Here is a 14,650-nt window from a genome sequence, read left to right as displayed (position 1 = left end):
AGCCCTGCACATGTATACTTGAGGAACAGAATTAAAAGCAGCACAGCTTACTTACCCAAGACTAACAGTACTTTAAGTCCGCAAGCTCAGAAAAAGCCGCCCCTGTTTACAAGTACTTTTTCATATTACCTTACAAGGCTTACATACAATAAGTATAAAATAGCTTTAAATAAATAGTTTACAATGCACTTTTGTTGTTGTTGTTGTTGTTGTTCTTGTTGTTGTTGTTGTCACCACTTACCTATTTTAACGAATTCGAGCTATCTCCCAGTACATCTCCGAGACACCATATCTTCTCTTTATTAAAAACAAATATCTGCACAAGTTACCTGGACCTTAAATGCACCCAAGATGTATCCACTCTCTACACTTTTCTTCTGCCACCAAGTCCTGACACTGACAAAGCCACAATATGAATTTGTCAGAACTAAAATCATACCGTGCCACTCAAGAAATATCTTCGAAAGAAATATCACCACAAAATCCAGTTCCGAACCTTGTGAAACAGCCATATATTTACAAAATGCCAAAAAATTGCATTTATATTTCCTTTAAATAGTCCTTCTTCCTTTAAGTTTGATATAAACTACAAAAGAAACTCATTTCCCGTTGTAAATCTTAAGAAAACCCTACACTACAAACAAAAATAAGATTTACTTACCTGGTAAAATCAGAGTTACCTCCCCTTAACTTCAACCATATCAAACAACATCTGTCTATGTTATGAATCCATTCAGCACGGATTTTTAAAAAACACATGCTGGAGAGCTTGAACAACACAAAAGAAAGCATGAAATAGTACTTACAAAAATTGACAGATGTCTTAAGGTAGCAGATGCCGGTTTTTTTTTTTAGTACTTCGGACTTCCGAGTGATGTGGCTAAGTCAGACGGCTTCTGATATCTTACGAGATGCAGACCTGAAAATAAAAAGATACCTGTTTACATCTTACTTGACGAAGAAATAAAATACACAGTAAACTTCATACAAAGCATAGATTTTTAAATCCACAAGCCACCTGAAAGATAATTTCAGCCCGCGAAAATACATGACATTTCAGCCCAAATTAGCCATTTTTCAAAGTGGCCTTAAAATGTTAAAGGAAATGATAGAGCCAAATGGCCACATGCATTCTGTACTCAGTTTCAAGTATTACTTGCAGAGCTGGACAAAAATACCTGTCAACCGGTTACTTTTTTCACTATTCTCAACTGTGTGAGGCCTATATGATATTTAACAGTTCACGAGGAGAAGCTGAATGCTGATAATGGTATATACGCATTTCAAGCAGTTATACGAAAATAATGCCATCAAGCTTACATTCGCATCTGCCAGAATTTCTGCAACATACCTTTCTTAAACTTGTTTATCAAAAACTCACATCAACAAATATTTCAAACATCAAAACAGCCTTCACTTCAAGGTTTTATCTCTAATGACAGATTTTGACCTGGCCAGTTCGAATCTGTGGCTGGAAACTACCAGCTGCTACCTTTGCGTATATAACTAGGAAAGTGGAAAGTGCCGGAATCGCATATAATATGGAGAATGCGTTATATGTCGATTTTCATTATGGGTCTACAACTTGTCTTCCTCTACAATTTTATAAGACAATTTATAACAACATGAAATGTTGAAAATAATGCAATGCCATGTTTGTTACTGGTATGGTAATAATAAAAACAGTATCGAGGCCAGGATCTCTTGGAAGGGTTACTGAAATGGCATCAGCTCTATAAAATATATGTGTAAACGATAACGCAATATATCCTACAGTTATTGTCATCGACTACGAACACGTGATACGAACAAATATTGTAATTTCTAGGGTAACAACTCTAGAAATAAATGGATAGCTTAATCCGTGTACTGTTATTTTTGATAAACGTGTGTACCTTAATCTAAGTTTAAGTTTTTCCTCTTAATATAAGCAACATAGTATAGTCATTATGCTCTTTGAATGATTATATTTTCTATCGATTTAAATTTGTCCAGTAAGAGGCGCGTCGCAATAGATATAAGATGCATATTATAATAGTTCTGAGCAAATTACCATAGCAAATTACCATATCACGTTTTAGAAGCCTTAGTTAATTTATATAAGAGCAAAAATGGAGATGGATCTACATATCTTATTTACTTGATTTGATTTCTAGTTTTGCTATTTTAATTAGGTGCGATTTATTGCCATTAGGACGCCTGTGTGACTTCTGGTCAAAAACAGATGGCCATTGTAAAACTAGTTATGCTTTTATGGTTATAAATTCAAGTTGGGCGTATGTTCCAGGGACCGCAAGCGTGTCGTAAAAATATAATTTGGCACATTGCACCAATGTCACTTTCCAAAAGTTATTCGTGTAATTTTGAACGTTAATGTGTTACCATGATTTATTATTAGGTATTTAATTAAATAATTTGTTGTGCTCTCTTTCCCTTGTTTTCGTAATAGCTGTCTGGTATCTAGAGCAAAGAATCTACTTTATCGTTCTACTACAATGTCAATTTGTGGATGGCATATCTGCGATGCACTTGCTGTCATCAAAACTGCAATGGATTCTACCCGTACGCATTTTTTATTCCGGGGAGTTATAGTACGCATTTTTTATTCCGGGGAGTTATAGTATAGATAAAATCAAAAGAAAAGAAGCAATTAATAATATATGTTTGAATTGAAAGATTTATTTTTCTGTATTGTTGTGAAACAAAGGTAAAATAATATTTTTAATTTAAAATAAGTTTTATAGTCTTTTTATTACATTCTCTAATGTCGCTCTGTATAATTATGAAATTCCTTCTTTTCAGTCAATACATTTTCCTGGAGAGTGAATGGAGTATCACTGTAAATAGAAAAGAGAATATTTGATAAACTTGAAAATTGTTATTTTTATATATAACAGGCCAAATCTGTTCTCATTCTCTTATATTGTATAGTAGATATTGTGCCGTATCCAAATTCATACAATTAATATAATGCAGAAATAACATTTAACTATAGCCCATATCAAATACTGGAAAATATCAAGAACCTGTTTAAAAGCAATAATGACGTTATCAAGTTGCCTTCTGTTCCGGAAGAGCACCACAGTAGCAGATAGACCAATTAATAGACAACCCTAATACTCTTAAAAATAGATAAATAAATGTATCATATTCAAAAATATAAAACAAATTTTTTAATCATTTAACTCTAAGATGTGTCTACGTACTTTAAACTGAGCAGATACAGTATCCACCTATGCAATCACACCAGTTACATTCAAAATCAAACCAGCATGACCTCCGTTTCCTGACATTAATGACTATTAAACGATTTAAAAGAGCTACATTTTTGTTACTTTAAGTTATTAACCGGGCATGAAAACAAAACGACATACGTTTTTCAAGCTGTTGTGAATGTTGTTAGGCAGTTGCATTCTTAGTCAACAATACAACAACATAGACTTTCGTCGAATTGCCATCGTTTTAGTGTTCACTATGAGCTGTCTGTTACTATCTAGAAACAGTGTCTTGTTGCCGATTCTGTTTAAAAAGTATGAAAGGTCTTCAGGCTGTTGACAGGCTGCATGATATCTAGGGAAACAAAACTATTGCCGAGCATTCAAAGTCCACTAACGGAAGAAGTTTTTGTTGCTGTAGCACTCACAATTTTAGGTGTAGGAAAAGACTTGCATATTCTTCCAATTGCTCTTATTCATACAATGGCAAAAGCACCCTACCAGTAAAGTTGAGAGTGTACAGAGAGCTGCTGCTAGATATGTCTGTAACAACTACGAGTTTACCGGTAGTGTAACTGAAATGTTTCAATAACTCTGGACAGTGGAAATGTCTAGAACACCATAGAATTCAAAACTCTTTTATCTTTTTACATAAAATCCAGTATAAACTTGCCTTTGTTGATCACAATCACCTGATACCAGCAAGAAACCAAAATTTTCTCATACCCCAGACACGCACCCAGTATCACTGAAATTATTTCTTCCCCAGAACCATCAGATACTGGAATGTTCTTCTCATATATATCCAGTCTAGCCGGCTAGAGCTCAGTCTCCCCTTGTTTTTATCCTTCTTTTAACACACTGTATACTGTTCGATACCTTTTAAACCTAACTGTTTTAACTTCACACATAACCATTGCAAACTAACACTGTTTTCATGAGACTAGCGCCTCCCAACCATAAAAGTGAACGATTGCTCTGGAGAAACATGTAAATGTAGATGTAAATGTGACCTTATAGCAGAGAGAACCAGGTTACAATCGGAAATAAAAATCATTCAGAGTTGCAAGAAGATGCCTCTTTATTCAAAAGTCACATAATAAATCCCAAACGATAGCATGCAGTACACTTTTAACCTAACCTATCGGTGAAAATCAAATTATTCTATACTGATTTTTCAACAACTCGGAGTCCGTTTAGTTGCAATGGAACATAGATCAATATTTTCAACATGTAAATTTCATATCAGGAAGGTTCGGAGTTGCGGTTTGAGAAGCCTGCGTATACATACGTTCACGAAACATTTTTTTCCTAATGATATTAATCACTTGATTTATAGTTAGTCCTTCATTCTACTCCTAAATCTGGTCTTGTTAAGATATGTAAAAGGTCGGTTGTGGATTGCAGCCCTTTAAGTTTTGTTCATTTTACATCAACATTCGTATAACCTCGTATCTCACATAGTCAAGAAGGCTAATTCTTCACTTGGATTCCTTAAGAGTAGTTTCAAGTACTGTCCACAGTCTTGTAGATCAGCCTATATATCTAGCCCTTGTTCGATCTACTCTCGAATATAGCCCTGCAGTTTGGGACTCCCATTTAGTAAAGGATATAAATCGGCTTGAGAAAGTGCAACGCCAAGCTGCAAGATTTGTGTCGTGTAACTACAAATCAAGAGAATGGGGCTGTGTTACAAAGATGCTTAAAGCACTATAAAGCTTCCATTACTTCAAGACCGGCGCAAGATGAGCCGTCTAGTCTTCTTCTACAAGGTGGTCGAGGGGCTATTGCCGGCTTTCATCTGCCATGACTATCTTACCCCCTTGGTTTAAGCATATTTTATTTTGCAATATTTACAACATGATTACAAATATACAGTAAAGGATTGGACAGGAAGCTTTATAAGCTTAAGGTTGTCCTCTCCCTTTTACAACAATGTGCATATATAGTTCATGGCAATAGAAACCTTCAAATGCATGGAAAAAAATTACAAACGTTTACTAAAGAACATTACACAGGTGTAAAGTAACTATTTATAAAGTTATCCGTAGTAGGAGATACTTGTATAAAAAAAGACAGAAAAAGGAACAGAAATAGTAAGAAATTGACAACAAAACTAGAGGCAATTACATGATGGAGTTACTATCACTTAACACAGTTAAAAGGGTTTGATATGCTATTTTTCATGTAAGCTATTTCTGATATGTTTACTTCTTGTAGATCAAAATCGTTTGGATTTAACAATGTAACACTGAACAGCAGTGAATATTTCTACGTTGGAATCATCTGATAGGGCAGGATTACCTTGTAAGATAACATTTAATGTTGGAGTACAAAACTGGGATATGATATTGAACAATTGTATTCTTAAGTGAGAATACCTCGGACATATGAAAAAATAGTGATAAGGCGTTTCTACATCCCCGCAGTCACAATTTGGAGACTCAATAATGCTTTTAGCATAGAGCTCAGAAGATAGAGAGCTGCATTGCGTACGTAGCCTTGTATGAAGTATCTGAGATTTTCTTACTCCAAACTCCAACGCAGTGATCTCCCTTGCCGCTTCGCTCATTGATCACTGCCAACACAATGTTTTTAGCTAAAATTCAGCTAAGTGGACTTCTTTTAGTTATATGATTATTTAGTTATTTTTTCCCCAATGTTTTCGAAGTTTACAATTCTTTTAGCACAGGCGAATGTTCCATAATGAAAACAATAATGATTTTGAATGAAAATAGATATTTATTTACACGACCGGTAAGTATCCTGAAACGAAACTCAAAGTAAACAAATGAATATGTCAACGTTGATCTTTGACGCGGTTCACTATTATAATGCTGCCATTTGACACAAGCCGAAACAGATGGAGGCGTTTGATTATTTTCCTGTTGGCCAAGATATGTTATTGTCAAAAGTTTGGTATATCATAATGACATATTAATATATAAGTTAATTTTTTAACCGATATGACATCACGTGATGAACCATGGTCACGTGAATGTTGTGTTGGCAGTGATCAATGAGCGAAGCGGCAAGGGAGATCACTGCGTTGGAGTTTGTTCTTACTCCTGTCAGAAAGTACTTTGGAACAGTAGGAATGTCATTATTTAACATACGCTTAAAGGACGCTAGAGAACAAGCATTACGTATTTCGTCTGGAAGAGCGTTGAAGTCCCGTATGACTGATGGAAGGAAGGAATTGTAATAAAATGCAGTATGTGTGGACATAGTCTGAATATTTTCAGCATTTCTAAGAGGGTATCTGTGGTCTCTTCCTACATTAGATGGAACAAGGTCTGAAAGATAGGACGGTGTGAGGTTATTTTTCATTTTATAAAACAGCACTAACTTATGTTTTTTCCTTCTGTTTGCAAGGGTTTCCCACCCAACTTCAGATAAAAGTTTGTCAATAGAAACGAGTTTCGTTGTTCCAGTTACTATTCTTGCTGCTTCATGCTGAATTTTTTCAAGTTCCTGTTTTTCATTTTGAGTGCAATTGTCAAATAGTACGTCACCATATTCAAGAATAGGTCTAATGAATGATTTGTAGATTACCTCGAGAGAATTTCTGTCTAGCTGAAATTTTAACTTTTTCATGACATCTTACCCCCTTAAAATCCAAACGTCGTATAAAAGCCAAACATTACACAGACTATCTAGAAAAATATAATTGAAAACCAAGTGAAATGCTTTAAATCGTTGCAGTGTACAACCGAACTCTACAAAAACTCATTTTTTCTAAAGAAAATTATTGATTGGAACCATCTGGATGACAGTCTAGTGCGCACAGCATCAACAGAGAGTCAAGTCAAGTCAAGTAATATTTATTTTCAAAGTCGGAGAAAAACAACAAGTAACATAAGCTCTAGTGAGCTTTTTGCACCGACTTACATATCACATACATGAAATTATAAAGCAGTTATATTAAAAGTATAAATATCCATTATAAGTATACTACAAAAACATACTAGCTAAAAGATCTAATCAGCACATATATTTTAAAAGTTAAGCACATATATTAAGAAAGTTAAGACAAAGCGTATAAGCCCAATACTTAAAGAATACATACTAACTACATGAAAGATGATTATAAAGTACACATTGCACAAGTAGTTACACAGCACATATGTAAGCAATTTAAGCAACTAAACAGCTGCATAAGCACGTTAAACACAAGCACATAAAACTGTTAACACATTGCAAACAAACAGCTCTATAGGCAACTAAAACAAAGAAAATATAGTTCTAAGCAGTAAAATAATATTTATAAGCATTGCTAGCATATCATCACACTAGGACATTAAAGCAAATATAAAATACATGCTGAGGAGTGGCTTTAGAAAGAAACTAGACTAACAGCAAACTAAATAAATAAGCAAATAAATTAGCAAACTATTCGTTCACGAAACAATTTTTATATAGCTTCAGGATAGCTCTTTCCCAGCACTTATAATAAAAATATCACACTGTCTCTCTCCGACGTGTATATGCTATGTACAACAGGTCCAACGTCGTATTCATTCAGATTCAGATTCAGATATACAGTTTATGACAGCTTTTATGCAGCAGTGTCTAGATCAGCAGCTTCAGCACAGATTTTAACACAAGATTGTAGTATTGTAAATTCTCAACCAGTTCAAAGAACTATAAAATACACTTTTATTTTATATATAACACTTTTATTTTTATAGCTCTTTGACCAGTTCTATTTAAGGTAGTTCTGCACGTTTGATAAACCGGAAGTGATGGCGTTACGTCATTTATCCGAAAAACGTAGAATAAAGCCTGGATTCGGAGTACGGAAATGAAAATCATTTTATGAATCATTCGAAACCTGTGAGTAAATTTATTACAATGGCACTGTTTCTATATTTCTAAAGTCAAAATATGATATTGAAACATATGGCTCGTTAAAAATTTCAAAATTATGTCTTAAAATTAGCGTGAAATGTCCGGTTCACTTTAATCCTGGTCAGATATCTCAAAAATAAGCAAACGGACATATACATTTTATTTCACCAAATTATAGGCCATGTGTTTATTTACGAATGTGAAAAGTTTCATCAAAATCTACATTGTAGAAAAAATTCTATTCGCGAAAATGTTATGAAAGTTATGATTTTCCCATAGACTCCCATTGTGAAATATTGCATGAGGTCCAAATGTTTCAAATAAGTCTAGCAAAAAATCAAGCTTACGACCCATCATTTTTATTTGCTGAATTTTCTATGTATATTCTGAAGTTTTGAAAAGTCAGAGTTTAATCAAATTCTACATTGTAGAAAAAAATTCGATCCAAACGTGCAGAACTACCTTAATATTTTAATATTGTGTGCTCAACATGATAATACGGGAAAACCGAAGGTTTTTCCGTCTATAGATAATGTGTACGTGTATATATGTCAAAGTAAACCTATATACCGTTCAACTTGGGAATATGTTCTATACCTTCACCGGTTTTGTTGCTGTTGTTCTCCCATAATTCTACCGGACCTGTAATCTGGTTCCCTGTCCAATATTGGTTCCCATTCATTTTTTGAAGTTCACAGGGGACCAGTCTACCTGTCGTACTTTTTTGAAGTTCGCAGGGGACCAGTCTACCGGACCTGCTGCCGTGCTTGCGCAATAAATAATTTTCAGGACGACATTTGATAAAATAAAATTTCTTATGAACGATCGGGCGCCGCATTATTTAAACAAATTATTCTATCCAGTTGAAAATTCGCGGTATCAATAGAAATCGGTGTTATTCGGGTTTCTTCATGAAACGAGTTTATGGATGATTCAAGCGGCCCGCTTTTTGTTTCCAATAATGAATTATGATGTAAGCTACATTACTGCACTGTTTGAACAACAAAACCATTGTTTATTTATTTCTATGAATGTAGAAAAGCCAATAATTTCAAAAATGTCAATGTAAAACGAATACAAACACGCTGTCCTAACAAAATTTATTTATATACATAATTTTATCACACATGTATGTCACAAGATACTGTGGTCCAGTGGTTAGCGAACATATTTTCCATGCGCGAGGTCCGAGTTCGAATCTCGTAAGGTGCTTGATTTCTTTTTTTTAGCTTAGGCCCAATTTAATTTTTTTTTCTTTATATTTATCACACTTTTTTCAATTACTGGAACACAAATCAATAATAAGTATAGTTAACCAATGTTCTGTCTGTAAATTTTGAACAAAATATTCGAAGGCATGGAAAAGCATATATCGATATTGCTTATCTCCCCTCCCTTCCACAATCTTTCACATACATTGCAACTACTTTCTAAAAGTCAATTCATTGACTAGAGTTTTAGTAAAATTACACTTGGAAAAAAAAATGTTGGCTATAAACTTGAGAGGCTCACTACGATCACTATCAAGCTAAGAAATTAACCTTAATCATATTCAAAAAAAGGTCCCAGACTGTTAGCAGTTAGGTAAATTAAATTGAATTTAGACCAAGAGTGTTTGTGTTATATATAAAATTCTGGTCAAGAACTTTTTACAATGAATTTGAAATAAGAATTTCACAAGTAAATGGTTGTTTGTCATTCTCACATACACGAGTTTTACCATAGCTGTATTAGTGGAACACAATTTGTCCTAAAAGAGTGTCATTTGACAATAATGGCATTTAAAAGAATTAAAATAGTCCGTGTTTAGGATAGCAGGATTATGTAAGTTCCGGTATCTATACTACAAAAGAATATCAGAACAAGATGATATTGAATGTGATGTTACGCAGGCATAATGTGTAAATTGTTGTGTTTTATTTTTTGGATTGTTTTGTCGTTTTTAGAAACTATTTGTTTGTAACAAATGAACTGAAAAGAATATGTGCATTTCCGGATTCAGAAATTTGTATTAGAGAAACAAATTGATAGCAAAGGCATGTTCGTTGTAAACAGAAACAAAATTGGTAATATTATGTATAAATAAATGACTTGCATTTATCTGTATATAATAAAATATTTATCCAAAACTACTGAGGAAGAGTGTGTTTTACGCATGCTCACTGACAACACATAAAGGCCTGATATTGGGTCACTTTTGAATGACTGTTGCACCATATATAATACTATGAGGAAAATTTTGTAAATGACAGTGTTCGAATTTATCAATGTTCGTACAGCCCCCATTTTACATACCCCTTTCCGGCGCTCACTTCGTGTGAGTTAAAATTTGCTTACTAGATATAAATTTGAATTATGTAAAGTTTTCAGCAAAAGCATTATTTTGATACCAATAAATGATAACAGTTTGCAGAAATAAAAAAGTGACAGGTCAAAAAAACCCGTTATCTGTCCGGGTTTATGCAACAGTTTCGTTTTGTCGTGTTGAGCGACATGTGAAGTTTCCACTTTTCTCTATTTTATCATCAGTACAACTAATGGTGCGTTTTTGGGAGTAGATTCTGTGCACCCAAATATCACTATTATCTTTAACTCATGAACACTATTTTCCATTGTCTGTCTAGTCTTGATACATTTGAAGAAATGATTAGATCTATGTTCATTTAAACAAAACTTTTTAAAACATTTCCCCTTCTTATTTTTATAACAATAGCAAAACCATCAGGCTTACTGTTAAAACTGAAGCCAAACAAAAAATATCAGAAAGAACAATTTAATGCAGAAAAAAAGAAAGAATCCGTATCACTATCACTAAGTTTTCCCGTCAGATAGGCAGCGCCTAATTTCATATTATTATATTTTTCTCTTGTAGCGCTTTTATTACTCTGTTGAATTTGTTTTAATTGTTGTATAGTCGGTTCAAAAGCTCTTCAGAGCTTAATTTTTGTAATGTTGTGACGTCTTCTTGCTGACTATTAATTGTATATTTTACTGTATTGTGACAAAATACCGTACAGAACCATACGGGGTGTCCACAACTTTTATACGAACTGTGCGATGCACATACTAATATAAATAAATTAATTAAATTTCGAATAATGTATTGTAAGAAATTTTATTGTGTTCGATAAGGTTTATACAAATATCATAATATTATTGATTAAAATATAATTGTTTACGATCATTCATTCTTTGTTATGTTTAATATTCTAAATTTGGAAAAAAATGTGTGCATTGAACAAAACTGCAAAGCGAATTTTCTCCCCATTGGTCAAAATTCGAGGCGGGTATTCCAAAATTTAGCAAAATAACAAGTCCAGACATATCAAAGTCAATGACAACAAATAGTTTTCATCAGTAGTTTTAATTATTTCATTTTAAAATTAACTTTGTATGTTTTTGAAAGGAACAACCCCACAGATCAGGGTATTTTTATTCAATCATCACAATCATAACGGCAAATATTTTTTGTAATAACAACAACCACCACTTTTTGTTGGTTTTAATTTACAGGAATAAAATTACTGGTACTGATGATAAACTCAAACAGATTATAAAGTCGACCACCTTCAAATTATTCAATTGCAATTGGATTTTTATATAACTGAACATGCCGTCTAAATTATTATAGAGTCAGTGTACCCGGTTTCGCACACATTTCCTAAGAATACCTTCCTATCTAGCTAAAAATGATTAAATTTGAATTAACCTCTATTTTTATTTAATAAACACACTTATTTCGGTTTGAAACGCGCTACTTTCACTTCCCACTACAATGACGTCATACCTCTTATTGTACTTGATTCGGATAACATATTTTGACCAGTTGTTGCATTTAAGTGTACCCGGTTTCGCACACCCTGCTATTTATAGAACTCAGTGATAACAATGCAGTTACTCAACAGAAAAATATTAATTAACTTTTTAACCATTCATATAATTCAATTTAAACATGTATTTCCCAATAAAACATCTGAAAGTGAAATTTAAAAGCAGTTATGAAAGTGAAAGCTAGGTACTAAACCCTGTTTTTACTTCTAATGCAGAAAAGGCTAAAACAACTGAATACATGAAAAAAAATAAAACAATAGAAGCTGTTGAATCACAAAAGACCCCCACAAGTCTAATTATTCGATTAAGTTCGCTTTTTAAAAAAAAACGTAAAGCAAACAATCAAGTTGAAGGCATTTTGCAGATTGGGAGAACTTCAATAACTGTTGAGATATTTTTCATTTAGGTAAAGTAGTAGGTAAATACTTACCTGTATGATGGAATAGTGATTTTTCAATTTATTTTGCACCTTGTTGTTGTTTGCATAGTCATTATTTTCATGAAACTTAATATTTTTCAGCTGACCTACTGGTCTCCATTGATATTGTTATTGATTTCGTCTGCACTTACCAGAACGAGGCTCATGTGGGGAAGGACCCCTCGTGTCAAAGTATGTAGGGAATAACTCAGTTTCGTGAAATAATAAAAAAGAATTGTTGAATTTTCTGCTTTATTCTCACAAAGTACATGAATTTACTGGGTGTGTGAAACCGCGTACAGTGCGAAACCGGGTACACTGACTCTAGCAACCACTTACAACATAAAGTTTGATAAACTGATGTAAACAAAAACAAAATTGGTAAATGGAAGTGTCTAGCTGTCCGATAACCAGACGGCTAGCAAAACCTCAGGGGATTTTCTAGCTGTCTAGGAATAGATTTCCTAATGAATAAGTAATGATACCTGTTATTTACTGAAGATATCGATACTTAATTATCTGCAAACAAAAATTTGTGTGAATACGTTCTAAAGATTTACTTTTAATTGTCTCGAATAAATCACTACATTATTCAGCCGATAAAACGAAAATTTGACGGAATCAATAACGGCGAGATCGCCGTGACGTCACTCATTAAAATCTGTTCATCTGGTGGCGGGCAAAACAATGTTTTTATGGGATCGGACTTTTTAAATTTTAACAACTGGATTTTCAAAACTGAAACAATTTTGAAATACTTACAATTTTCATATTTTAGTATTCAAATATTTTTTAAAAGAATAACTGTTTTAAATGACATTAAGATTTAACTTCAAAAGTGGCAGTGTGATGTTCAAAACTTTTAAAGCTTTCCATTCATCAATTTTTTTTTTTATATAAATTTGTGTTTTAAGAATTAAAGTTTAGGCCGAAAAACAAACATCACTTTTTATAAAATAACATAATTATGGATGTTTGGCGATCAATGTTTTATCATTTCTAAAAATAGAATATTAACGGATTTGTATACTAACACAATCTCATTTGTTTTGTCAACTGAAAAATCAGTAATCAATTAAAGACGATGAAAAATATACTTTCAATTGGTATGTTTTCACACAATATTTCAGGGCTCTCGTTGGCAAAATTTGGGGCCGAATATTGGCCCCATTCCCCCCTCAAAATGGTATGGTTTTTTCACCTATTTCAAGAAAATTCCCCCCTCAAGTCCAAGAACATCAGCGCTAAGCACTTTGCAGTTGATTTAATGCCTTAAAATTTTATTGCTTCCAAAAATTCAGTGGCTCAGAGAAAAAAATACAAAGTGTGATGTCTGAATAAGGTTGTATATATTTGGCAGAATTCAAACAGCAGAGTTTATAATTAACAGAATTCAGGTTTGGGTCAGTAAAGTTGAAAAGAATGTTTATATTTGTTTCACTTTGCATTTCTTTTCGCATTTGCAATTCCCCCTCAAAAGAATTTTTTTTGAAAAATCATGCGGAATTTCCCCCTTGCATGGACCCTGACCCCAGTCCCAAAAAGCAATGAGAGCCCTGTATTTTGTTTATAGATAAGTATTGATATCTTAAGTAAATAACAGTTAAAACTATATAAAATCATTACTTATTCATTAAGAAATCAATTACCGGGCGGCTAGAAAATCCCCTGAGGATTTGCTAGCCGTCCGGTAACAGGACAGCTAGAACGCAGGCTAGGCGTTCAGTGACCGGACGGCTAGACACTCCCTTGGTAAATATTCTGTATTAATAAATGACTTAAACTTGTCTGTTTAAAAAATATTTATCCAAAAATACTGGGGGAGAGGATGTTTTGTGTGCATGCTCACTGTCAACACATGAAGGCCTGACATTGGGTCACTTTTCATTACTTGATCAGGAAAGACTGTTGCAGAATTTTTGGGAAAATTTCAATGTAATACTATGGAGAATTTTTTTTAATGACAAAGTGGTCGAATTTATCATCAGTCAGCGTTCGTACAGTCCGCATTTTACATACCCCTTTCAGGGCCTCACTTCATGTGAGTTTGCTTACTAAATATAAATTTAAATTATGTCAGTTATTCAGTAAGAGCTAAGCTTTATTTTAATACCAACCATTGATAACAATTTGCTGAAATAAAAAAAGTTACAGGTAAAAAACCTCATTTTCTGTCCGAGTTTATCATCAGTACCAGTATGTTTTTGCTCTCTAATATGTGTATGAATGACAAATCAATTGTGTTTTTGAACTTACATATTACTGATAAATTTTTATGGGGTGTTAAAGTCATGTCCTAGATTTTGACACGTAACAACTTTTTCAGGTTTTTTGT

At 33.4% G+C, this 14,650-nt stretch overlaps 1 protein-coding gene across 2 annotated transcripts in view; it reads left to right on the top strand.

Moving 5' to 3' along the window:
• The first annotated feature begins 11,340 nt into the window (after positions 1 to 11,340).
• LOC123535811 (uncharacterized) overlaps positions 11,341 to 14,650 on the top strand; it is a 45,265-nt gene continuing 41,955 nt past the window's right edge. Inside the window, exon 1 of one of the 2 annotated variants that reach the window (XM_053527676.1) lies at positions 11,341 to 11,492. The gene's annotated coding sequence lies outside the window, so the exon portion shown is untranslated. Of the gene's footprint in view, positions 11,493 to 12,438; positions 12,508 to 14,650 lie in introns of those variants that run through there. The other variant, XM_053527677.1, reaches the window with a different exon arrangement.

This window comes from Mercenaria mercenaria, chromosome 17 (assembly GCF_021730395.1).
Source record: "Mercenaria mercenaria strain notata chromosome 17, MADL_Memer_1, whole genome shotgun sequence".
NCBI classification, from domain to species: domain Eukaryota; kingdom Metazoa; phylum Mollusca; class Bivalvia; order Venerida; family Veneridae; genus Mercenaria; species Mercenaria mercenaria.
The sequence above is the reverse complement of the archived record's forward strand: the minus strand, read 5'-3'. Positions and strand labels throughout refer to the sequence as shown.